The sequence below is a fragment of the Neoarius graeffei genome, chromosome 16, assembly GCF_027579695.1.
Source record: "Neoarius graeffei isolate fNeoGra1 chromosome 16, fNeoGra1.pri, whole genome shotgun sequence".
NCBI lineage: Eukaryota > Metazoa > Chordata > Actinopteri > Siluriformes > Ariidae > Neoarius > Neoarius graeffei.
This window is the reverse complement of record NC_083584.1, coordinates 34,921,222-34,946,363: the sequence shown is the minus strand read 5'-3', so window position 1 is coordinate 34,946,363 and position 25,142 is coordinate 34,921,222.

Here is a 25,142-nt window from a genome sequence, read left to right as displayed (position 1 = left end):
GGTTGTGGTCACAACAGTACTTGTGACTGTGGCACGTTCCGATTTTTTAGAATTCCGTCTGTGATTCAGAAAGAGGGCGAGGAAACTGAAGTTTAGTACAGAGAGGAGACGAGCATGGCTGAACAACATCGACAGGGCTGATCTAACAGAGGAGAAAACCAAAACAGCTCGTGTTTGCAGTAATTATTTTATCTCAGGTGAGATTCAAAAGCTTTCTCAATGATATCATGGAAGAATTTTATTTCGTGTTGCTAGAATTTTGCTATAAAATGAGCGTTCTCTTGTCGTGGTTCGCTTGGTCGTTGTTATAATTTTAACACGTGTATTACCATTTCGCTTCTAGGAACGCCAGCAAAATTATACGATAGAAACAATCCAGACTGGACACCCACTCAGAAAATGGGCTATGTTTTGTCCAAGGTCAGACTTGATTCTTTGGCAGCCAAACCAGATAGAATGTGATATCTGGGTACTCGATGGTTGGTAAAAGCATCTTATCTTCAGAAAAGTCTGACTTTCTTAAATAATATGGGTCAAAACCATACATATGTATCTTTTCTTTGTATCGAATCTTCGCTCAAATGTTCAAATCGTGGTAATACTGAGAAAATTCAGCATTGTTTACAGACACGCCTTCAGCGGCTGCCATCCTAGTTGCTTTGTATATCCACCATCATGGCGGACGCTCATGACATACTGTAGCACATTTTGATCACGTGGTTGCAAGTCATCTACCGGTTAGGACTTCATTGCCAGGACAGAAGGCCATGGCTGTGTATGCTTATGGAGCAAGTGACAGATAAATTAACCAATCAGATTTTGATTTATGGTGGGAGGGACTAAAAATTAATCGCCCAAGGCCTTCTCGAAGGCTAACGCGAGCTTAACTGCAAGTCAGCACCATCAGCGCAGCAATCGGTGTGGCGTTCATCAGTAGTGCTAGCGAATGCTAATAAAACAGTCAAGCCAGTGCTATCGAGAGCAAGTAGCACAGGCTAACAACTGAGAAACTAAGATTTCTGTCTCCAGACTCTTCTTTCATGCACACTCGCCACGGTATTTTTTCACTCATACTTAAGTATTCATTTTCCTATGTAATTTAGTTAGTTACTTTTAAAATCAACACCAACAATGACACACAATGGAGCTACCTGGCACCTTGCCACTAATCCCTTGTAAAATCCTTTGCCCTGTTGCTTTTTTGGTGTGTCTGGCTAAGTTTTGGCTGAGCTCAAGTCCCAGCTCTAATAGTAACAATTCACCACTGGAAATGTTTATTGTTTTTTAATCATGAGAGGTTTTCAACCTCAGCCTGCAGAACACTGCTAACATGATGCACGTCATCAAACATCAAACTATTAAGGAAGGCAGAGAGACAGGGAGCACCTATAGCACACTGACATCACATCCATTTTCATTCCTCTCCATAATTATATTTTAACCTCTCAACACTCTGGAAGCACAGATCCCACCATTTCTTCATCTCAAAACGTTTACTTCCATTTTCCATCATCCATTAAATATGATCTATGCTCCTGACCCCTGAGCTTCTCTCTAAATTACCTCAGTTTTTCTCAAACTTCATCATGCTTTCTCTTGCTCTTTCCATCATTCCATCTCTCTCCTCTCTTGCTCTCCACTGAATATTGTCACTCAGTTACTGAGTACTCAAAGACAGAACACATGGGGAATTACAGCCAACTCACTTAGTGTGTGGGCTACAACCATATTCCATGTGCACTGTGGCATCTAACCACACATTTCGAGACAGATTTTACCAACTTATTATAGTGTGCTGAACTGACAGATCATTGGTCATTAAGCTGCAGGTGTTAGCTGATATGATAAACAGAGATATCAGTTGCTGTTATTTCTGTTGCCAAGCAATTTGGATGCAGGGACTGTTGGTGAACAGCCAAGAATGCGACTGTAATAATCCCAAAACAGCAAAACCACTGCAACTCGAGGATGAGTCCATACGGCGTATAACCAGAGTCGCCATTTCCACCATTTTCCCTGGGCCACTTTTGACTTGCTCTTACATGGTGATATTTTTGTTTTGGGGGTTGGACCTGGACATTTTAGATATATTAGTGATTAAATATAATTTTCTGCAAGCCAAATCAGTAAGCTTCAGGTTTATTATTTTAGGAAATGCATATATTAAGTGTGTATCTGGTAGGGATGGAACTGAATACTTTATTTGGAATTAATAGATAATGTGTTCTAAACAGTTACAATAGTTTTTCCTTCTGTTTGTTGGTACCACTGTATTGGAGCCAAAGCATGGTAGAAAAATCCTGCCAAGATGTACAATTACTATCTGGGACTCATTCAAATAAATCAATTTTCTCACCAAAAATGGAACATCTTGAAGCTGAAGAACTGTTTGAAAACTACATATACCCCTTTTCCACCAAATCAGTTCCAGAGCTGGTTTGGAGCCAGTGCTGGTGCTGGTTCACAACTCGTTCAACTTGCGAGCCAGCTGAGAACCAGTTTGCTTTTCCATCGCTCGGGGTGCTAAGGGGAGCCATGTCATTACGTCGCTGTATATGTCAGTTACGTCGCTGCGTTTGCATAAACCTTGGCGCGAACATTGAAGCAACGGAGAAGAAGAAGCAGCAACAACAACAACAACAATAATAATGGATGACTTCAGGTTTGTACAGCTGCTGCTTCTCGTCGCTTAAAAATGGCGACCTTTCGCGGTCTTGCTATTGTTGTTGGTCTTAACAACTCCGCCCCCCCGCTGACATAAGCGGTTCTTTCCTCTGGCCCAGCAAAGAGCTGGTGCTATCCTGGAACTGTTTTTTCTGGCCCCAGAGCCAGTTCTTTGTCAGTGGAAACAGAAAAACCGGTTCCAAACTAAGCACTGGCCCCGAACCAGCCCTGGAACTGCTTTGGTGGAAAAGGAGCAATAGTGGTTTGAGACAGTCTTGAGATAAGAACAGAGTGATCTATCAGGCCCGAGTTTCCCAAAAGCATCTTAGCACAAAGATCATCGTTAAATGGTAGAGCAAGCAGCACAATGAACACTGTCTCTCCTAGTTAAGATGCTCTTAGCGTTAAGAGGCTTTTGGGAAACTCACCCCAGTTCAGTAAATGGTCAGTTAGACCTACCAATAAATAAGCAATGTACAATTACTTTGAATTATTTTATGAAGTACCTTCACCAAAATTTGATCAGCATGAACAAGCTGTCTGTTCAAAAAGTCATTGAATCAATCAGCCTGATCTCTGATGCATCAAACCATTTTTGTTCTCATAGTCCTCTCTCTGTCCGTTCTTTTGAAACCTCATTTATAGTGCCTGTGTATTGTCTCGTGTTTCTCACTCATGTCTCTCCCTCTTTAGGCTGCCTTTAGGCATGAGCACAGAGACCATCTGCTCACCACAGTCTGTTAGTTTCAGCCTGTTACAGTGATGCATTTACACTTCTTACTTCTGTGTATATACCCTGTCACACTATGCAACTCTTCCTTCACTCCTGCAAGTTCTGCCTTAGTTAGTTCAGCTTGATACCTTCGCAATCAGTACGGCTGACAGGCACTGTGGGATATTGCAGAGTCAAAAAATGGCCTGTTATCTCTCCTTATTCCATTATTCCTTCACTGTCAGCCCTTTCAAATTATCTGAATACCCTGGGAAAGTGAGAATGGATCACTAGCGTAATGTTTTATTGCACAGGCTCAATGACAGGAAAACAAAATGTAATTTTGCATCTCTTCTTTACTTCATCCCTTTGATTCCTCCTACCTGCTACATTTATATACTTTTCCTATTGTCTCTTTTAAAATTTCTGTTTGCCATGGACGTGTGAATTAATTCTCAGTTTGGGTCAAATTGATTCTAGTAAAAATAATCACAGTTCAAAATCTAAACTCCTGATACTATCAGTGCATTTAATGGTACTTAGGAGTTCATGCTTTGATATGGAATAGTGAGCACACAATAAGCTTTTCACTCAAATTGTTAAAAGTGTGGGGGGGAAAGGTTGCTAGGAAACTGGTTGCATACTGATGTAAAGCTTAAACTAACTAATGAACGACACTCAAAGTTCAGATAGCTGGCAGGATGACACTCATGCTTTTACCTTTATCTTCCATAAGTGCTTTATCCTGGTCAGGATCACTGAATCTGGAGCCTATTTCAAGAAAATGTAATGTGCGAATACAACTCCTGATGTAACGCCAATCCATTGATTTGCTCATTCATTCACACACTCATTCACACCTTTAGCGACAATTTAGCATAGCCAGTACATCAACACTCATGTTTTTGGAATGGGGAAGGAAACCAGAAAACCTGGTATGGACAACGGAAATGTACAGTGGGAGTATATGTTGGGAATATTTAACAGTTATTCCACAAAATCGAGTCGTACATGAGCTGATAGCTGATGAGGTGCTTAGCACCAAGTTGGCTATAAGCCATGTAGGACAAGATTGAGTGGAATAACCGTTTTATTCTATCCACATTCACTGGATTTTGAGAAACAAAACATTTTTATTTTTTGCAAATTTGATAAATAAAAACTTTGTACAAAACATCTGACAAAATAATTTCTGCTTAGAATGTAAATAAACCATTGAAATGACTGTAGCAATTTGTGAAAAAAGGCTATAATAATAATTCTTTAAAAAATAAAAAAAAACCATACATTCTTACCATAAAATACTTTCATTCCATATTTTGTTGCCTTGTATTTTTTTTTTTTTTTTGGGGGGGGGGGGGGGGGTTGTTTTCGAGTAGTTTTTTTTTACTTTATCCTCTGCTGGTTCAGCAACACACGCCACCATTTCCTTCTTCTTTAGGGGATTTTTTTTTTTTTTTTTTTTTGGTGGTTGGCAAACCAACTTAAAGGTGCATTACTGCCACCGACTGGGCTGGAGCGTGGATCAGGAGATACTGGGGGAACGACAATATTCTTTAAGCTATTTCTGTTTCTCTTAAATACTTGATAAAGTGATATATCTGACTTGATACGCTCCACCATTTTGTTTTTCTCTACTCACAGTATATGAGCTGATAGCCTATTAGTAGAGTAGTCAATCAGAGCGCTCAAATCCAGTGAATGTGGATAGAATAATAACATTTATCTTAATATTGAGACACTTCACAGCATGTTTTCCCTTACATATACCACCATAAAAATGTATAAGCTAACTGTCAGACACAGCATGTGGATCACAGCCCTGTCTGAGCTTTGACAAATCCTTAAGACTTAACTGCCAGGTTAACTTTGTGAGCTGTACAGTTTAATTAATAACTTTACTTCCTTTTGGTAACACTGTGGGTTGCACAGATGCCCATTTAGATTAAGGTACCAACACGTCATTCCTTAGGCCTCTATTCATTTCATTACAAATGAATAATATAATTGTGAAACTGCACATAACAAAACAGAACAAAACAAAACATTACTTACAAGCACTGTCAGCATTAGATCAAGGTTATTAAGTATTTTCCTCTATAGTCTTGGTAAGATTGAGGATATGGATCTTATCATAAACAACCACTACGCCATCTCTATCTATGGCTAACTATCTGCTTCCTAATCAGACACACAATATAAAAGAAGGGGTTCCTGTCTTTACCATTCCCCCTCTTCCAAAACAAAATGAGAGAACTGATCCATGTGAATTATGTGACAGGGTTGCATAAGCTGAGCTCACTGAGCATCTTTCAATGAATAAGGCCACACTCATGTATCCCCATCAATCAAATTTGCAATCTAGATGAAACCAGAGTCTTACCAACATGTATGTGCATTAAGATAAATAGGGCACATGTTGACTCGCCAGCTCTTAACAAACACTGTGTAAAGAATTCTCATCAAAGGTAGTGACAGTGGCATTCCAGTAAAGCAACTCACAGCCATGACCAAAAGGTCAGAGGTTCAAGTCCCACCATGATATATCAAAGAAACGAGATTTGCTATTACTAAGCTTCAAATCCAGAGTACAGCCTGTGAGTAATTGGACAGGAACAGTTTTTGCTGCTTTGGCTCTGCAATTTGAATTTGGATATTTATGAGGTTAAAACGTAGATTTCATTCATCCATTATCCATAACCACTTATCCTGTGCAGGGTCGCAGGCAAGCTGGAGCCTATCCCAGCTGACTATGGGCAAGAGGCGGGGTACACCCTGGACAAGTCGCCAGGTCATCGCAGGGCTGGCATATATGCCGCTTTTCCACTACCAACGCGGCTGAGTTGGGCTGAGTCGAGCTGAGCGGGGCTGTTGGAGTTGCATTTCGACTACAACCGTGCTGGCTGGAAGTGGGTGGACACATTGGGTGGAGTTAGCGAAAGTGGGTGGACGTCACGTGATGTCATTAGGCAGCGCAAACAGTGACATCAGTGATCTTTTAAGCGGTAGTCTCACGACCCGGATAGTAAACAATAAACATGGAGGACATGGAGTCGTTAGTGTTGCTGGTCTTGGTGCTGTGGCTTGTTGTCACCGACAACGCCAACAGATACTGGCAAGAGCGTATAGATGAGGCGAGGCGCATAAGGCTTCAGAAATTCTCGTAATTCGTAATTCTTCTTCTTCCGGGTTTACGGTGTTTACAGATCCCAGCGTGCTCGCGGGGCGTGTGTGGGCATGTGAGGACACTCCTCCTCACCAGTCAGTGCACAGGGGAGTGTCTCCTCATGCCCCTAGCCCCACTCGGCTCGGTTTGGCTCGCTTCAGCCCTACTCCAAAACCGTGCGAGTTTTGGGTGCTGAGCAGGGCTGAAGCGAGCTGAGTCGTGCTGCTCTAAGGTAGTCGAAATGCGAGCCGTGTCAGGCTGAAGTGAGCTGAAGTGAGCCGAAAAAGGGTAGTGGAAAAGGGCCAATAGAGACAATCAACCATTCACACTCACATTCACAGCCACGGTCAATTTAGAGCCGCCAATTTAGTAGAAACACTGATTAAAGGGTAGTTGTATTTGATGCACTGTTGCTAAAGTGGGGGTGGCACGTTGGTGTAGTGGTTAGCACTGTTGCCTCACAGCAAGAAGGTCCTGGGTTCAAGCCCAGTGGCTGACGAGGTCCTTTCTGTGTGGAGTTTGCATGTTCTCCCCGTGTCTGTATGGGTTTCCTCCGAGTGCACTGGTTTCCCCCACAGTCCAAAGACATCCAGGTTAGTTTAATTGGTGGCTCTAAATTGACCGTGAGTGTGAATGGTTGTTTGTCTCTCTGTCAGACCTGCGATAACCTGGTGACTTGTCCAGGGTGTACCCTGCCTCTCGCCCATAGTCAGCTGGGATAGGCTCCAGCTTGCCTGCGACCCTGCACAGGATAAGCGGCTACGGATAATGGATGGCTGGATGTTGCTAAAACGCTCGCTAGCTAGTCACTGCTTTGCTATTCAATATTCATTGTATCAATAATGGTAGCATTGACATTCAGCTATTAATGCCTACATTTTAGAGCACTGATAGCTAATAACCTCTCTGTCTTTGTAGTGTTTACATTTAGTTTACATGTGGGGTTGCTAACTAGTTGGAGTGAGACTTTTTTTTAAATCAAAATACAAATCTGACACAACTGAAACTTTATCTGCATCAGAAACTTTGTTCAAAATAAAGAACCAACTGGTATAACTACATAAGATCACAAGATGGATGATCTGTGGATGTCAGTACAGTCAGTCAGGATGAAAAAAATGTTAAACTGATCAAGGACACAATCTCAGAGTAAGAAACAAGAGTCGAGAGCAGCAATCTGTAATCCATTTACTGGGGTTGTATTATAAAAAGTCCTACAACAGAACTGTGTGTTTCAGTTGTTTCAATTCATTAAACTCATGAACCAAATGACATTCAGTGCAAAAGTGAGTAGTGGAGTTGATGCTGTTGGATTTTTACTACAGCATAAACAGCACAGAAGAACTACTGTGGATCCCATTTAAGCCCGTGCAATTCATTAGCTGACTGAAATAATAACCACTTAAACAAATCAGTATCAAAATGGAGGGCATCCTCTCTTTCCTTAGCCGATCTCTCCGACGCTTTGCTTTTACAAATGAATGAACCATTAGTTAGGTAAAAATAATAATAATTTTGCAATTTTCAAACTGGTACCTATTGTACAGGTCTACTTACATAATTTTACCAATTTAAGAAACAAAAAAAGGAAGCCATGAAAGTATTTCTGTCATTATGTGTTAATCATTAGCTCTGTTAACCGTTGAACTGCATACAAATTATGATTAAATCGATTTAGAAAAAGGAGAAGAAATGAGGCAAAATCTCCATAAAATAGAAGTTGGACAAACCACCTTTAAATGATAATTCAATCAGCATTTATTGCACAGTTAATAAAGAAGTGCAGGTGCAAGAAGGCTGCCAACGTGATCTGATTGAAGAACAGCCTTTTTTTATTATTATGTGAGAATGTGTGTGTAAGCATGCATGACCACCACACACACACGCACACACCACAGAAACAGCATGGCATGCTGAGACTGAAATTCAATTAAGGAAGGAAAGGGGACGGATGCCAAGCAAACTGCCGGGAAAATGATAGGCATAGCTTTAATTCTGTCTCACTCTTTCTCACTTTCTTCATGCCTCACCTTGTTTCTGTCATTGTCTTGAATCAATTCACACTGACAGCCAGGAAATTAGCTCAATTAAAGTGCAATTAAAAATGCAAAAAATATCAAAATGTGGCCACAAATGTTACATTAAATTTTCACCTGAAAATGCTTAAAGGCCCACATCATAGAAAACTGGATATATCAGGGGTATTCGAGTAAAGTACTTTTAGGTTGATTGACATACAATAATTTAGCATTAATGATAAATTTATGCACTGTCGCCTCACAGCAAGAAGGTCCTGGGTTCGAGCCCAGTGGCTGACGAGGACTTTTCTGTGTGGAGTTTGTATGTTCTCCCCGTGTCTGTGTGGGTTTTCTCCAGGTGCTCCGGTTTCCCCCACAGTCCAAAGACATGCAGGTTGGCTAATTGGTGGCTCTAAATTGACCGTAGGTGTGAATGTGAGTGTGAATGGTTGTTTGTCTCTAAGGCCCTGTCCACACGGCAACGGATGGCACCGGCGTTTTGGGTGCCCAAAACGCAATCTTTTTGAGAACGGGTTCCAGAGTGGAAAGATCTGGCAACGTTGCCGTTGCGAAGTCGTCTGGATGAGTAGAACGGATTTGTTTACGATGACGTCACAACCACATGACTGTCAGTGCTTCACACCAGGTAGAAGTGTAACGAACTCGATGCGAGTTGTCAACAAATCCTATAACTTGGTTCATGAAACGCGCTTACAAAATATTTTCACTGTGAATATTTATTGTGTAATGGTGCAAAGTGAGAGAGACAGAGAGAGAAAATAGCCCTTAGGGCAGAGTCAATCCCGCCAGCAAAAATAGGGAAAAAAGGAGCGATCTCACCTCTTCAGATGTTGGTTTAAGTCCTACAATACATTCCTCAAAAAGGGCGTAGAACAACAAATTAATCCATCAACGTGTAGCATTCAATTTATTCCGGACCATTAAAGACGCCGCCTTCCGCGTAGAATCATACGTCATCCTCGCCGCCATATTGGATAGGTCAAAGCGGAGAATAAAGATTCATGTGCTGCGTTTAACTGTACCAACAGGTTTATCGTCCAAACGAGATCACATGGGATTACCTTTCACAGGTGAGACTGGAAAAATACTTTTCATTGTATTTGGTCATTATAACGTAATTTTACGAACAGATTTTCCTGACATTGTGGCTAATATGAAGTCTTGCGCATAATAGTTTATGCGCATGCGTCCTTACTTCTTCTATTGGTCTGGTGTCTCCGAAGGGACCGTCTTACAGCGCCCCTAGAGGTGTGGCATGTGTATTGCATCGTTTTCAGCAAGCGTTGCGTTGCCATATGGATCTGATATTTTACTGATCGTTGCCCATTTGGACGCGATATTTTTTTAAATAACATCTCGTTGCCGTTGTCGTGTGGATGTAGCCTAAGTGTCAGCCCTGCGATGATCTGGTGACTTATCCAGGTTCTACCCTGCCTCTCACCCATAGTCAGCTGGGATAGGCTCCAGCTTGCCTGCGACCCTGAACAGGATAAGCGGTTACGGATAATGGATGGATGGATGAATTTATGCCTATAATTAAGGCAATTCAAAGTGGTTATGTTTTATTTCATAGTGGTGCTTCACATTACAATGTTTAACCAGAGCAATGGACTCAACAGATGGGACATTTAAAGCAGACAAAATAAACATGCATGTCTCTGTCTATCTGGTTTCATCATCAGCTTTTTAGTTAAACAAGCCAGTTCACTAATTAGACCAGAGAGTATCAAGTGAAGTCTATGAAAGTCTACGAAATCTCTAAGCTTTCTGATCTAATGTCTTTCGCCCTGTAGCTAGACTCTGAACCAATGAGCTGTCTTCAGCTAAAAAATTTGCATAAATTGATATGACTACTTCAATGGAGGATCTGTTACAGAAGCAGAGTTGATTCTTAATGTTATGCTTTGAGAAATAAGCTAAATGGCTGCCTTATTTATTTATTTATTTATTTTTGCGGTTTGGTTTGCTGAAATATTTTCCCAGGTCTGCCAGTCGACGTCCCCTGATCATGGTGGCAATTCTTCATGGTCACATAAACTTTTAATCATAGCTATAATACTATAAGTATTCCATTAAAGTGTGAATAGTACCTTTACTCAAGTCAGTAGCAGAGCTACTGGAGCAGAAAATGTAACTATAAAAGGTCAAATATATCTTTGCACAGCCTTTTAAAAATGCAAATATAAAACTTTTTTTTTCTTTTTCTGCCAAACTGCTTTCTGAATGAGGCACAATGTAATGTCAAAACATTACTGCAGAACAATAGTAACTCTGAAATATACTGAAGCTGACAGGAAACCTGAGCCCCTAAGTAGTCATTTCGTTCTCTATTATCTCTTAATGTCTATTCACTATGAACACTCAGAAAACTGGACTAAACTGCTTGTCATAGTTTAACCCTTAATATACAGTATATTTGACTTTGAGGAAAGTGAATTTAGGCTGTAATCATTTTTATTTTGTTGCAGTTATGGAAATCACAACACACCATTAGCACAGTTGTGTTATTAAGTCCTTAAAGTTGTCATGCTGTTTGAATTGTTCACTGAATTAAAATGGCTTAATCAAACTCTCAATCATTGTAAATAGTGTCAACTCGAACCTCTGTTAGTAGAAAGCTCTGGAATAAAATGCTCCATGGTTCCAATAAGCAGCCAGAATATTTGAATGATGAGCTTAATATTTAAATAGCTCAATAAATAAATATGAAATCGTCCATGGATTGATTGATTGATTGATTGATTGATTGATTGATTTTTGCTATCAGTGAGAAGGGCTCTGTAGCTGTAAAATGCTTGAGAACCCCTGATATTGGATACATTTAACATTTATTCCATGAAATCGAGTCATACATGAGTTGATAGTGGACAAAGTTTACAAATTCAATAAATAAAAACTTTATACAAAACGTCTGACAAAATAATTTCTGCTTAGACTGTAAACAAGCTGGTGAATTTGTGAAAAAGGTTATAATAATAATTCTTGAAAAAAAAAATGTTTGTGGCAGTGGGGGCGTGGTCAAGCATCGGTCTGTGACTGGAGGGTGGAGTCAGGGAAGGTAAGTGGCAGAATCACTACACCTGATGTGAATTAACCTGTGTTTGTGTGTCTTCCCCAGTGACCGTGCCCTATTTAAGGAGGAGAGCAAGAGCAGAGCGGGATCTCTCCCGACCAGAACACATGTGTGTGGCGTGTGTGTATATGTATATAAGTAAACGTATAGAAGCTGAAAAGCTGACAATAAGAGAGTTATAGAGAACTCAGTACTGGCCTGCCGTGCTTCTGTGCTCCACCCACCTTGAACACTTGCTACAGTGGTGCTGAAACCCGGGAAGAGCGCAGGAGAGAACAGCCCCATGGAGTCCTCCCCCTTCAAGGACCTGGTCCATGCCCTCGCCACAGCCCAACAGAGCCAGCACCAAGCGCTGGTCGTCCTCCGGGAAGAACAGGAGCGAAGGTTCGAGGCCCTGGTGCTGGCGCAGCAGGAAGATCGCCGGGTGTTCCCGCACCTACTCGAGTCGGCGGGGTCCACCACCTCCACGGGCCCTGCCCACCTCACCCTGACGAAGATGGGCCCGCACGATGACCCCGAGGCCTTCCTCGTTCTCTTTGAGCAGGCAGCAGAGGCGTGGGGTTGGCCGGTGGAACAGCACATGGCGCACCTCCTTCCCCTCCTCACGGGCGAGGCGCAGCTGGCCGCACTACAGCTCCCCGCCGACAGCCGGCTGGTCTACACGGACCTCCGCAGGGCCGTCCTCCAGCGCGTGGGTAGCACTCTGGAGCAGCAGCGGCAGCGCTTCTGCGCGCTGCGCCTGGAGGAGGTCGGCTGGCCGTTCGTGTTTGGCCAGCAACTCCGGGACGCCTGCCGCCAGTGGCTGAGGGCCGACAACCGCGACGCTGAGGAGATCATCGATCTGGTGGCACTGGAGCAGTTTGTCGCTCGACTTCCAGAGGGAACCGCGGAGTGGGTCCAGTGCCATCGCCCGGCGTCGCTGGATCAGGCCATTGAGCTGGCGGAGGACCATATGGCGGCCGTTCCAATGGCAGGACAGCGTGTCTCCATTTCTCCCCTCTCTCTCTCTCTCCTTCTGTTCCTCTCCCTCACCCCATTCCCCCACCGCGGAGGCAGGGGCCGGCTCCACCACAGCCAGCTCCCCGCACCTGCAGTGTCCTATTTTCTCCTACTTCCGTGTCTGTGTTTTCCCCCCCTCAGGTGAGTGATATCCGGAACACCAGTGCAGAGAGGGAGCCTGGGCCGGTGTCCTGGCGCTGTGGGGAGCCGGGGCACCTCCAGCATCAGTGCTCCGCGATGGAGGTGGGCGCGGTGGTCCGGATCCCCGACGCGCCAGGAGCGGCCCTCGATCGGGCCGGAGCGTATCACATACCGGTGAGTATCCAAGGGGATACGTATCAGGCTTTGGTGGATTCTGGCTGTAATCAGACCTCAATCCACCAAAGCCTGGTGCAAGACGAGGCATTGGGGGGAGCACAATTGGTGAAGGTGTTGTGTGTGCACAGGGATGTTCACAGCTACCCTTTAGTGTCAGTTCACATTCTGTTTCGAGGGGAGAAATTTATAGTAAAGGCGGCGGTTAATCCTCGCCTCACCCACTCTATAATTTTGGGGACGGATTGGCCGGGATTTCAGGATTTAATGAGCCATCTAGTGAAGAGTGGGTCCTGCAGTAGTTTAATAAGGGGAGGTCCAGGTGTCGCGTTGGCGGGAGCAGCTGTCACAGAGCCGTCTACATCAGCTCCGCGTCAGAGGGAGGAGCTGCTGGCTCCTCTCTCTCTCGGGGAATCCCTCACGGATTTTCCATTAGAGCAGTCATGAGACGAGACTCTGCAGCATGCATTTGACCAAGTGAGAGTAATCGATGGTCAAATGCTCCAGCCAAATGCCACCCCATCCTTCCCCTACTTCGCGATTATGAAGGATAGATTATACCGAGTGACGCAGGACACTCAAACTAAAGAACGAATCACGCAGCTTTTGATTCTGAAGAGCTGCCGGGAATTGGTATTCCAGGCGGTTCACTTTAATCCCATAACTGGACACTTAGGGCAGGATAAGACACTAGCCCAAATAATGGCCCGATTCTATTGGCCAGGGATTCACGGCGATGTCCGTAGGTGGTGTATGGCGTGCCGTGAATGCCAGTTAGTAAATCCAGCGGCCATTCCAAAAGCGCCTTTGCGGCCTCTACCATTAATCGAGACCCTGTTCGAAAGAATTGGGATGGATCTCGTCGGGCCATTAGATTGGTCAGCACAAGGGTACCGCTGTATATTAGTTCTCGTGGACTATGCAACGCGATACCCGGAAGCAGTGCCTCTCTGCAATATCTCAGCACGCAGTATTGCGGAGGCGCTGTTCCATGTTATCTCCCGAGTTGGAATCCCGAAAGAGATTCTGGCTGACCAAGGCACAGCGTTTATGTCACGTACACTAAAGAAACTGTATAGGTTGTTGGGTATTAAGCCGATCCACACCAGCGTTTATCACCCACAAACGGACGGTTTAGTTGAACGGTTCAATCGCACCCTCAAAAATATAATTAAAAAATTCGTAAGTGAGGACGCACGTAATTGGGATAAGTGGTTCGAACCCTTGTTGTTTTCAGTCCGAGAGGTCCCACAAGCCTCCACTGGGTTCTGCCCATTTGAATTGTTATATGGGCGTAAGCCGCACAGCATTCTAGATGTGCTGTGGGAAAATTGAGAGGAGGGACCTTCACAAAGTAAAAATGAAATTCAATACGTTATTGACCTGCACGCAAAACTCCACACACTCGCCCACCTAACCCAGGAGAATTTGCGGCAGGCCCAAGAATGACAAACCTGCCTGTACAACAAGGGTACGCGCCTCAGGGAGTTTGCACCGGGAGATAAAGTACTCGTACTGTTGCCCACATCGAGCTCTAAATTAATCGCCAGGTGGCAAGGACCCTTTGAGGTCACACGGCGAGTCGGGGACGTCGATTATGAGGTAAGGTGAATGGACAGGGGTGGGGCATTACAGGTATACCACCGCAATCTGTTAAAACGTTGGAGCGAGGAGGTCCCTGTGGCACTGGTGTTGGTGGTTCCTGAGAAGGCGGAGCTGGGGCCGGAGGTTCAAAAGGGAAAATTGGCATCACCCACCGCTCCGGTCCCCTGTGGAGCCCACCTCTCACCGACCCAGCTCGCGGAGGTTGCCCGGTTGCAAACAGAATTTTCTGACATGTTCTCGCCCCTGCCCGGCTGCACCCACCTCATAGAACACCACATTGAGACGCCCCCGGGGGTGGTAGTGCGTAGCCGCCCTTACAGACTGCCCGAACACAAGAAAAAGGTGGTTCGGGAAGAACTCGAGACCATGCTTGAAATGGGCATTGTCGAGGAGTCCCACAGTGACTGGAGCAGTCCGGTGGTCTTGGTACCCAAGGCCGACGGGTCGGTCCAGTTCTGTGTGGACTATAGAAAAGTCAACGTGGTGTCTAAATTCGACGCGTACCCAATGCCTCGTATTGATGAGTTGCTCGATCGACTAGGCACGGCTCGCTTTTACTCGACACTGGATTTGACAAAGGGTTATTGGCAGATCCCCTTGACTCCATTATCCCGAGAAAAAACAGCCTTTTCCACACCGTTCGGCTTACACAAGTTTGTCACACTTCCTTTTGGGCTGTTTGGGGTGCCCGCTACGTTTCAGCGGCTGATGGATAGGGTCCTCCGCCCCCATGCCACCAATGCTGCCGCGTACCTTGACGACATCATTATTTATAGTAATGACTGGCCGCGGCACCTACAACACCGGAGGGCCGTCCTTAGGTCGCTGAGGCGGGCGGGTCTCACAGCCAACCTGAAGAAGTGTGCGATTGGGTGGGTGGAGGTACGGTATCTGGGCTTCCACTTGGGCAATGGGCAGGTGCGTCCCCAAATTAACAAGACTGCAGTGATTGTGGCCTGACCGAGGCCCAAGACCAAAAAGGGGGTGAGACAGTTCCTGGGGCTGGCTGGCTATTATCGCAGGTTTATACCTAATTATTCGGACGTCACCAGCCCGCTGACTGATCTCACTAAAAAGGGAGCACCAGATCCGGTCCAGTGGATGGAGCAATGCCAGCGGGCTTTTTCTGAGGTAAAGGCTGCACTGTGTGGGGGGCCACTGTTACACTCCCCTGACTTTTCTCTCCCTTTTATATTGCAGACGGACGCGTCGGACAGAGGGCTGGGGGCTGTTTTGTCCCAGGAGGTGGAGGGGGAGGATCGCCCAGTGCTGTATATAAGTCGAAAGCTGTCAGTGCAGGAGGGGCGCTACAGCACCATAGAGAAGGAGTGCCTGGCCATCAAGTGGGCGGTCCTCGCCCTCCATTACTACCTGCTGGGATGCCCTTTCACTCTCTGTTCGGACCACGCGCCCCTCCAGTGGCTCCAACGCATGAAGGATGCCAACGCGCGGATCACCCGTTGGTATCTGGCACTCCAACCCTTTAACTTCAAGATGGTCCACAGGCTGGGGGCGCAGATGGTCGTGGCGGACTTCCTCTCCCGTAAAGGGGGGGGGGAGTCGGCTGCGGGCCGGATGGCTGCCCGGCCTGAGTCGGGCGGTGGGGGTATGTGGCAGTGGGGGCGTGGTCAAGCGTCGGTCTGTGACCGGAGGGCGGAGTCAGGGAAGGTAAGTGGCAGAATCACTACACCTGATGTGAATTAACCTGTGTTTGTGTCTTACCCAGTGACCGCGCCCTATTTAAGGAGGAAAGCAAGAGCAGAGCGGGCTCTCTCCCGACCAGAACACGTGTGTGTGGCATGTGTGTATGTATATAAGTAAACGTATAGAAGCTGAAAAGCTGACAATAAAAGAGTTATAGAGAACTCAGTACTGGCCTGCCGTGCTTCTGTGCTCCACCCACCTTGAACACTTGCTACATCTCTAATGCTAGCTTTAATGATGCTTGTGAATTTTCTCTAATTTTAGTTACTTTGGTTTGTTTGGGAGGGGTGGCATGGTGGTGTAGTGGTTAGCACTGTTGCCTCACAGCAAGAAGGTCCTGGGTTCGAGCCCAGCGGCCACTGAGGGCCTTTCTGTGTGGAGTTTGCATGTTCTCCCCGTGTCTGCATGGGTTTCCTCCGGGTGCTCCAGTTTCCCCTACAGTCCAAAGACATGCAGGTTAGATTAATTGGTGGCTCTAAATTGACCGTAGGTGTGAATGGTTGTTTGTCTCTGTGTCAGCCCTGCGATGATCTGGTGACTTGTCCAGGGTGTACCCCACCTCTCGCCCATATGCCGCTTTTCCACCACAAACGCGGCTGAGTCGGGCTGAGCCGTGCCGTGCTGAGTTGGGCTGAGTCAAGCTGAGCGGGGCTGTTGGAGTTGCATTTCGACTACAACCGCGCTGAACCGTGCTGGCTGGAAGTGGGTGGACACATTGGGTGGAGTTAGCGAAAGTGGGTGGACGTCACGTGATGTTGTTAGGCGGCGCAAACAGTGACATCAGTGATCTTTTAAGCGGTAGTCTCACGACCCGAATAGTAAACAATAAACATGGAGGACATGGAGTCGTTAGTGTTGCTGGTCTTGGTTCTGTGGCTTGTTGTCACCGACAACGCCAACAGATACTGGCAAGAGTGTATAGATGAGGCGAGGCGCATAAGGCTTCAGAAATTCTCGCAATTCGTAATTCTTCTTCTTCCGGGTTTACGGTGTTTACAGATCCCAGCGTGCTCGCGGGGCGTGTGTGGGCATGTGAGGACACTCCTCCTCACCAATCAGTGCACAGGGGAGTGTCTGCTCACGCCCCCAGCCTCACTCGGCTCGGTTTGGCTCGCTTCAGCCCCACTCCAAAACGGTGCGAGTTTTAGGGGCTAAGCAGGGCTGAAGCGAGCTGAGTCGTGCTGTTCTTTGGTAGTCGAAATGCGAGCCATGTCGGGCTGAAGTGAGCTGAAGCGAGCTGAAGTGAGCTGAAAAAGGGTAGTGGAAAAGGGCCAATAGTCAGCTGGGATAGGCTCCAGCTTGCCTGCAACCCTGTAGAACAGGATAAGTAGCTACAGATAATGGATGGATGTTTTGTTTGGTTATGTTCATGCAATTTATGCATAAAAAATTAATCAAGTGCATAATATTCATTCATGAAATGTTCCCATGTTGCAGTGGTTGCTGAGGACATCCAGGCGTTTTTGGGTGTGCTGTGTTTTTCACAATACAGATTTGCATTAACTATATATTGTATTGGCAGCATGGTGGTGTAGTGGTTAGCACTGTCGCCTGACAGCAAGAAGGTTCTGGTTTCGAGCCCAGCGGCCAACGGGGGCCTTTCTGTGTGGAGTTTGCATGTTCTCCTTGTGTCTGTCCGGGTGTGCTCCGGTTTCCTCCACAGTCCAAAGACATGCAGGTTAGGCTAATTGGTGGCTCTAAATTGACTTTAGGTGTGAATGGTTGCTTGTCTCTATGTGTCAGTGCTGCGATGATCTGGCAACTTGTCCAGGGTGTACCCCACCTCTAGCCCATAGTCAGCTGGGATACGCTCCAGCTTGCCCGTGACCCTGCACAGGATAAGCAGTTATGGATAATGGATGGATGGATATATTGTATCTCTAATGTGCTTGAGAAAATAAAATTGGTTGAAGACATAAGCAAAATGTCTTTTACCTTATAACCCTGTACAATGTAAAGTTTCATGAATGTAACCATTTGACTAAAATGTATACTTAGCCACAGCTATCTTGACTCAGGGTATCTATTAAAATAGGATGCTGGCAACACTGGGGGACATGTCTACAGCACTTTTTTATGTCCTGGTTTTGTTCCTACCACTTTTTGAAAGTGTATTAAGTTTATATCCTAGCTCTAGGCAGAAACTTATCCAAACGTTTTCTAAAAATATCACTTTAGCTGTATTGATGATGTGTTTCTCAGGGTATAATACAATTTTCCCTCTGTGATACAACTCTCTCATCCAGACGGCAGTAAATGAACACGGGAGGAGCAAATTTCTAGCTGTTTTCCTTTGTATGCAAACCTGGATGCTTGCATCATACACATTGATGTGATCACATTACTGTATCATCAATTTATTTTTAGAAAACTATAATCATATTGTAGGACATATGAAAATAAGGTGATGCTTTATACAGCAACTGTCAAAAGTCCAAAATCCACTTACAGGATCACGCTCTTTAGTTTCTTTGGGATTAGTGAAGGCAATATGTACAGTTTTCCATCCTTCATTCGATGACTACTGGATTAGTGGTGTAGATTTAAATGAAAGAGTATCTTTTCTATGAGACTTGATACAGACTGCTGAAAATGTTGAAGAAATGCTTTTGCTGTGAAATGTCCTGATGCATTTATTGTTTTCGGTTCATGTTGCATTTGGCTTATTCTAAGAATAAGAAGTCTCCTGTAGTCTTCAGTCTTCTCTCTCTCTCCCCCTCCCCCTCTCTGGACCGGTCCACTGAGATAAGACTTGAAGCTCATCTACAGTGATAAGATGGATGCTCAGAGATGACAGTGCAGCCTGTTTAAAGGTGTGTTTTTGAGCCACAGTGGGATTATGCATGCCATTCTTTTCTTATAAATGTCTTCTTACCAAAAGAAGACATACAAGTGAAAAAAATGAGGTGGAATAAAAGTCCAGGGAAATGAGGAGGACAAAGAGTCCAGGAAAAATGAGCAGTATCAGTAAAGTATGTAGTTCTTAATACACTATCATTTCATTATGTCTCTTGAGCTTACTATTTATTGACACTCACTTTACTTTCAGCCTAAGTAAAATAGAGATATCTCCTTTTTTTAATAACACTTGTGCAATACACAGAGCCAACCGTAAACAGTCAACAGGCCATGTGTCGTAAACTGCTGTAAAAACCCCAATTGAGACTGTAACAATACTTCTAGGAGAGGCAGAACACGGACACTGACCCAGGAGCTGAGGTGAAAGAAAAGTACGCTTTTATTAAGTGATTTTTGGAGGAAAGGGGCTGTGGAGGTGAGGCTGTGTGCCTGGAGATGGGCGTCATCTGTGCCACCACTGTGAAGAGGGAGAGTGAGTCTTCTGTCCCAGAGCTGCAGGGCAGTGAGAGGCATTGTTCGTTTGTGCGGTAGGTCGCAGGAGGGCTGTAGAGAGTGCAGGAGGTAGCTGGGAGTCTCTTCAGTCCCTTGTGGATGCAGGCAGAAGTTCCTGGGGTGCTCTTGGCAGAGCTTGAGCGTAGTCACCTTCTTTGCCTTCGTTGTTGGCTACGTGGTCTGAATGGAGAGGAGAGAGAAGCATGAGCAGGGTAGCTGCGTCTAAACTTGACTGACCTGTTTGGGTGTTGGTGGCACCTTCTTATACTCCCCTGTTGCTTTGAGAAGGGTGAAGGGAGGTATTGGTTATGTGGCTCTGCCCCGCGGCCAGGTAGCACGGTGGTGCAGTGGTTAGCACTGTCGCCTCATAGTAAGAAGGTTCTGGGTTCAAGCCCAGCAGCTGACGGGGACCTTTCTGTGTGAAGTTTGCATGTTCTCCCTGTGTGTGCGTGGGTTTCCTTTCCTCTGGGTGTTCCAGTTTCCCTCACAGTCCGAAGACATGCACTGAGGTTAACTGGCTACTCTAAATTATCCATAGGTGTGAATGTGTGTGAGTGCGCAGAAAGGAACTGACCACCATACTGCTGCAATTCTGGCCAAGCCAACCAAACATGGTTTGCCTCAAGCCCGGATGGGGTTCAGTAGTGATGACAATGGTCACACGCCACTCTGCTCTCCAAAACACTGGTGCTGAAGGGGAGCCGTCCTTTCAGCACCAACAGCGTGGTGAGGTGAGGAGCAGTGAGTGGGCTGCATGAGGCACTACTGTCACAAGACACATTCAAACGTCCTGTCCAAACAGAATATGCTGTTTACATGACTCATATCAAATTCTGAATTTGACAATATTTGGAACAATAGTGGAATATTAGTGTGTATGTAAACGTACTGAATGAAAAAGTTGATATGCTGGTGTTTTATGCTTGATTTAAAGTTTAAAGTGATGCTCTTCTTGAAATAAGCTGGTCAAAATTTCCTTAATATGTATTATGGAAATGCATCTGCTTCTTGCTTTCCTACACACACACACACATGCATGATATATAAATATAGTATATAATAGTGTTATAGTACTTGAGACTGGTCTCAAGACCACTTTTTGAAGGTCTTGGTCTTGTCTTGGAATCAACCACATTTTTACTTAGTCTTGTCCTAGTCTCAGACACAGAGGACTCATGATTTTATTTCAGGACTGGTCAAGACCACAGTTGTGGGGATATCACTAAATTGCCTGTGCATTGTCTGATTTATTTGTGAACATCATTCCTGTGATTGGATGTAAAACTTTCTGCTTCAAATGCAGCTAATAATGTGACTCATTGCTAATTTGAAATTTGTGTTACTGTTAATGGCTGTCACCCCTCCCCACCCTTCACACACATTGGTCTGGTCCTGGACTTGACTGGTCTCAACCTCTCAAAGTCTTAGTCTTGTCTTGGTTTCAGTACACTCTGGTCTTGGTCTTGACTATAAGACTAGGATATAAATGTTGTACTCTTGGTATGAAGAAATGTTGGGTTAAACAGTTAGTTAGGTTGACACACTCACTTTGTCTTGTGTGACTGCTCCAGCTGTCTATCGAGTTGGTAGAAAATGAACAAAAACCTCAGGTACTGCTGAATCTTGTTTGTGACACTTCTTGTTTCTGAATGTGTGGCGGAAAAACACTCACTCGCAGATGAAGTCGTCTAGGTAAGGCACAGTGGAAACTTGACACACATGCCAATTAAACTGTGCAGCAGCTCCGTTGTTGGCAGTTACAGATTTGCGTCTGTGTTTCTGCTTGTGTATTACAGGTAGTGTCAGGAACAGATGCCATATATATATATATATATATATATATATATATATATATATATATATATATATATATATATAGTAGTGCTGTCAAAAATGTCACTTTATTAACGCGTTAACTTGATTCAATTTTAACGGTGCTAATTTTTTTTCTCTCGAGATTAACGCTCTGTGACATGATGCCACGCCCCGCACAGCCAGAGTCCTCTGCCCTCCCCCGAAGAGCCACGGTGCTCGGCTTAGGTTTCGTTTTCCCATCGGCGGCTCCAGCCCCACTTTGCAGTGGCTGTGACAAGATGTGTTATACTCTGCAATAAAAAAAAAAAAAACACATTGGTACAACCAGTGTTCGAACTATGCCGATATTTTCGGGGGGTCCCTTTTTTTTCCCTTGGGGGGGTGCTTGCGCTTGTCTCAGAGCGCGGATCTCCATCGCGCGCTCACTTCGGATATGCAAATGCTTCCCGTTACACACGATTGCTATGTCAATAAACATCATTTTGCCAATATTTTAGAGACCCCCCAACATTTCCCAAATCATGTTTTCAAGGGATCTTATGTCTGTTTCAGGGGATCTCGGATCCCCCGAGTACCCCCGTAGTTCGAATGGTGAGCAAGCCCATTCACTTTTTTATGCTGATAAGAGAATTTACAATGGTTTTTCATGTGACAAAAATGTGCGATTAAATTGCGATTAATCGCGAGTTAACTATGACAGTCGCGACATTAATTGTGATTAAATATTTTAATCGCTTGACAGCACATATATATAAAAATTTTTTTTTTTAAATGTCCTCCTTATTATATCAGTCTGTCTCTGGTGCTTGTGGATATGTAGTGCAGTGACCAGCAGGCCATCAAGCCTGTTTCAGGAGTAAGTCTACTGATATTACTGCTGCAAATCAAGTGAGCTGCAGTGCTGATACCAGCAAATTTCAACGGCTGTGCCAAGCTAAGAGAGAGCAAAGAGAGGCCATCCAAGGTTCCTGCAATTTAAATTACTGTTATTGTGGCTTTAGGAGATCCATTTGGAGAGGTACCCTACTAAGCCTATGACTAATACATCCTTTAGTATTGTCTCTGACAGAGAATACTGAGGAACTAGTCACATGGAAATATGTGAGCGTTTGTGTACAGCACAGTTTAGGTCATCTATTTGATTCAGAATCACTTTTTAAGATTTTGAGTTGTAATTTTTGTAAGGAGGAAATGCTCACCCTGCTTTCACACTAACAGGGGACAAGTCACTTGTCATTTATCTCTTGTGAGCGCACTTTATCTAATGGAACAGCGCAGTAAGCTAATTTGTTCTAGCTAAGTTCACACATCAGAAGCGCATATGAGCTCTGCTAGGGGCAACTTATCTTAGCCAATCCCCCTACTGGCCTGTTTTTGGGAAGTGTGATGAAACAAGAGAACCTTGAAGAAACCCACAGAGACGCAGGATGAACATGCACGGCAACTCAGAAAGTGTAGACAGTAACCTGAGCTCAGGATCAAACCATGGAACCTGTAACTATGATGTTGCAACACTAGCCACGGCGCCAATGTGCTGCCTTGCCATTTCCTTCCGAGCTTTATTTTTCTTCATAATGTCTCAATACACATTTAGTGACAGGTTGTACATGACAGGATAAGTTGAAACCATGGCTGTCAGTTTTTCTTCCATTTTTGCTTGTCAAACAGTAAATGAGTACTAACTGCAGGGAGGAACTGAAGGTGTCAGTGAGGAACTGAAAAAACGTCACATCACAGGTGCTGTAGGAGTTGTCTGAGTGTACCCCTTTTCCACCAAATCAGTTCCAGGGCTGGTTCGGGGCCAGTGCTGGTGCTGGTTCACAACTCGTTCAACTTGCGAGCCAGCTGAAAACCAGTTTGCTTTTCCATAGATCGCGGTGCTAAGGGAAGCCACGTCATTACGTTGTTGTATACTGTACGTCAGTTATGTCGCTACGTTTGCATAAACCTTGGCGTGAATATTGAAGCAAAAACAACACGGAAGAAGCAGCAGCAGCAACAACAATAATAATAATGGATGACTTCGCGTTTGTACAGCTGCTGCTTCTCGTCGCTTAAAAATGGCGACCTTCCGTGGTCTTGTTATTGTTGTTGGTCTTAACAACTCTGCCCCCCTGCTGACATAAGCAGTTCTTTCCTCTAGCCCAGCAGAGAGTTGGTGCTAGCCTGGAACCGTTTTTTCTGGCCCCAGAGCCAGTTCTTTGTCAGTGGAAACAGAAAACCCGGTTCCAAACTAAGCACTGGCCCCGAACCAGCCTGGAACTGCTTTGGTGGAAAAGGGGTGGGATCATTTGAGCCAGTCTTTGGGATTTTGTCTATTTACTGTGTCATTCATATATATATATATATATATATATATATATATATATATATATATATATATATATATATATATATATTTGCAGAAAATCTCTGAAAAAAAATTGAATATCACTTCCTTTGTCACTTCATACTATGAATGCAGGTTCAGATTTACAGTGATATCAATACCGATCCTTGATCTCCAAGTATTACATGAGGTCGTTAGATTAAAAAAAATTGCTTAAAAATCCTAAATATTTTAGATTTTAATATGAAAATACATTAAAAAAGTGTATATTTTAATACATTTTTCAGCATTGATACACACAAGTGGCATATGCATTGTGATGCCAGTAATGTCTTATAACTGCAAATCAGTGGGTGAAACATTTTTCAGCCAATTGCATTGTAACTTCAGTCACCAAGCTGTCTATTGAAGGATTTTGACTACAGCTTAATACAACCCCGATTCCAAAAAAGTTGGGACAAAGTACAAATTGTAAATAAAAACGGAATGCAATAATTTACAAATCTCAAAAACTGATATTGTATTCACAATAGAACATAGACAACATATCAAATGTCGAAAGTGAGACATTTTGAAATTTCATGCCAAATATTGGCTCGTTTGAAATTTCATGACAGCAACACATCTCAAAAAAGTTGGGACAGGGGCAATAAGAGGCTGGAAAAGTTAAAGGTACAAAAAAGGAACAGCTGGAGGACCAAATTGCAACTCATTAGGTCAATTGGCAATAGGTCATTAACATGACTGGGTATAAAAAGAGCATCTTGGAGTGGCAGCGGCTCTCAGAAGTAAAGATGGGAAGAGGATCACCAATCCCCCTAATTCTGCGCCGACAAATAGTGGAGCAATATCAGAAAGGAGTTCGACAGTGTAAAATTGCAAAGAGTTTGAACATATCATCATCTGCAGTGCATAATATCATCAAAAGATTCAAAGAATCTGGAAGAATCTCTGTGCGTAAGGGTCAAGGCTGGAAAACCATACTGGGTGCCCGTGATCTTCGGGCCTTAAGACGGCACTGCATCACATACAGGCATGCTTCTGTATTGGAAATCACAAAATGGGCTCAGGAATATTTCCAGAGAACATTATCTGTGAACACAATTCACCATGCCATCCACCGTTGCCAGCTAAAACTCTACAGTTCAAAGAAGAAGCCGTATTGAAACATGATCCAGAAGCGCAGACGTCTTCTCTGGGCCAAGGCTCATTTAAAATGGACTGTGGCAAAGTGGAAAACTGTTCTGTGGTCAGACGAATCAAAATTTGAAGTTCTTTATGGAAATCAGGGACGCCGTGTCATTCGGACTAAAGAGGAGAAGGACGACCCAAGTTGTTACCAGCGCTCAGTTCAGAAGCCTGCATCTCTG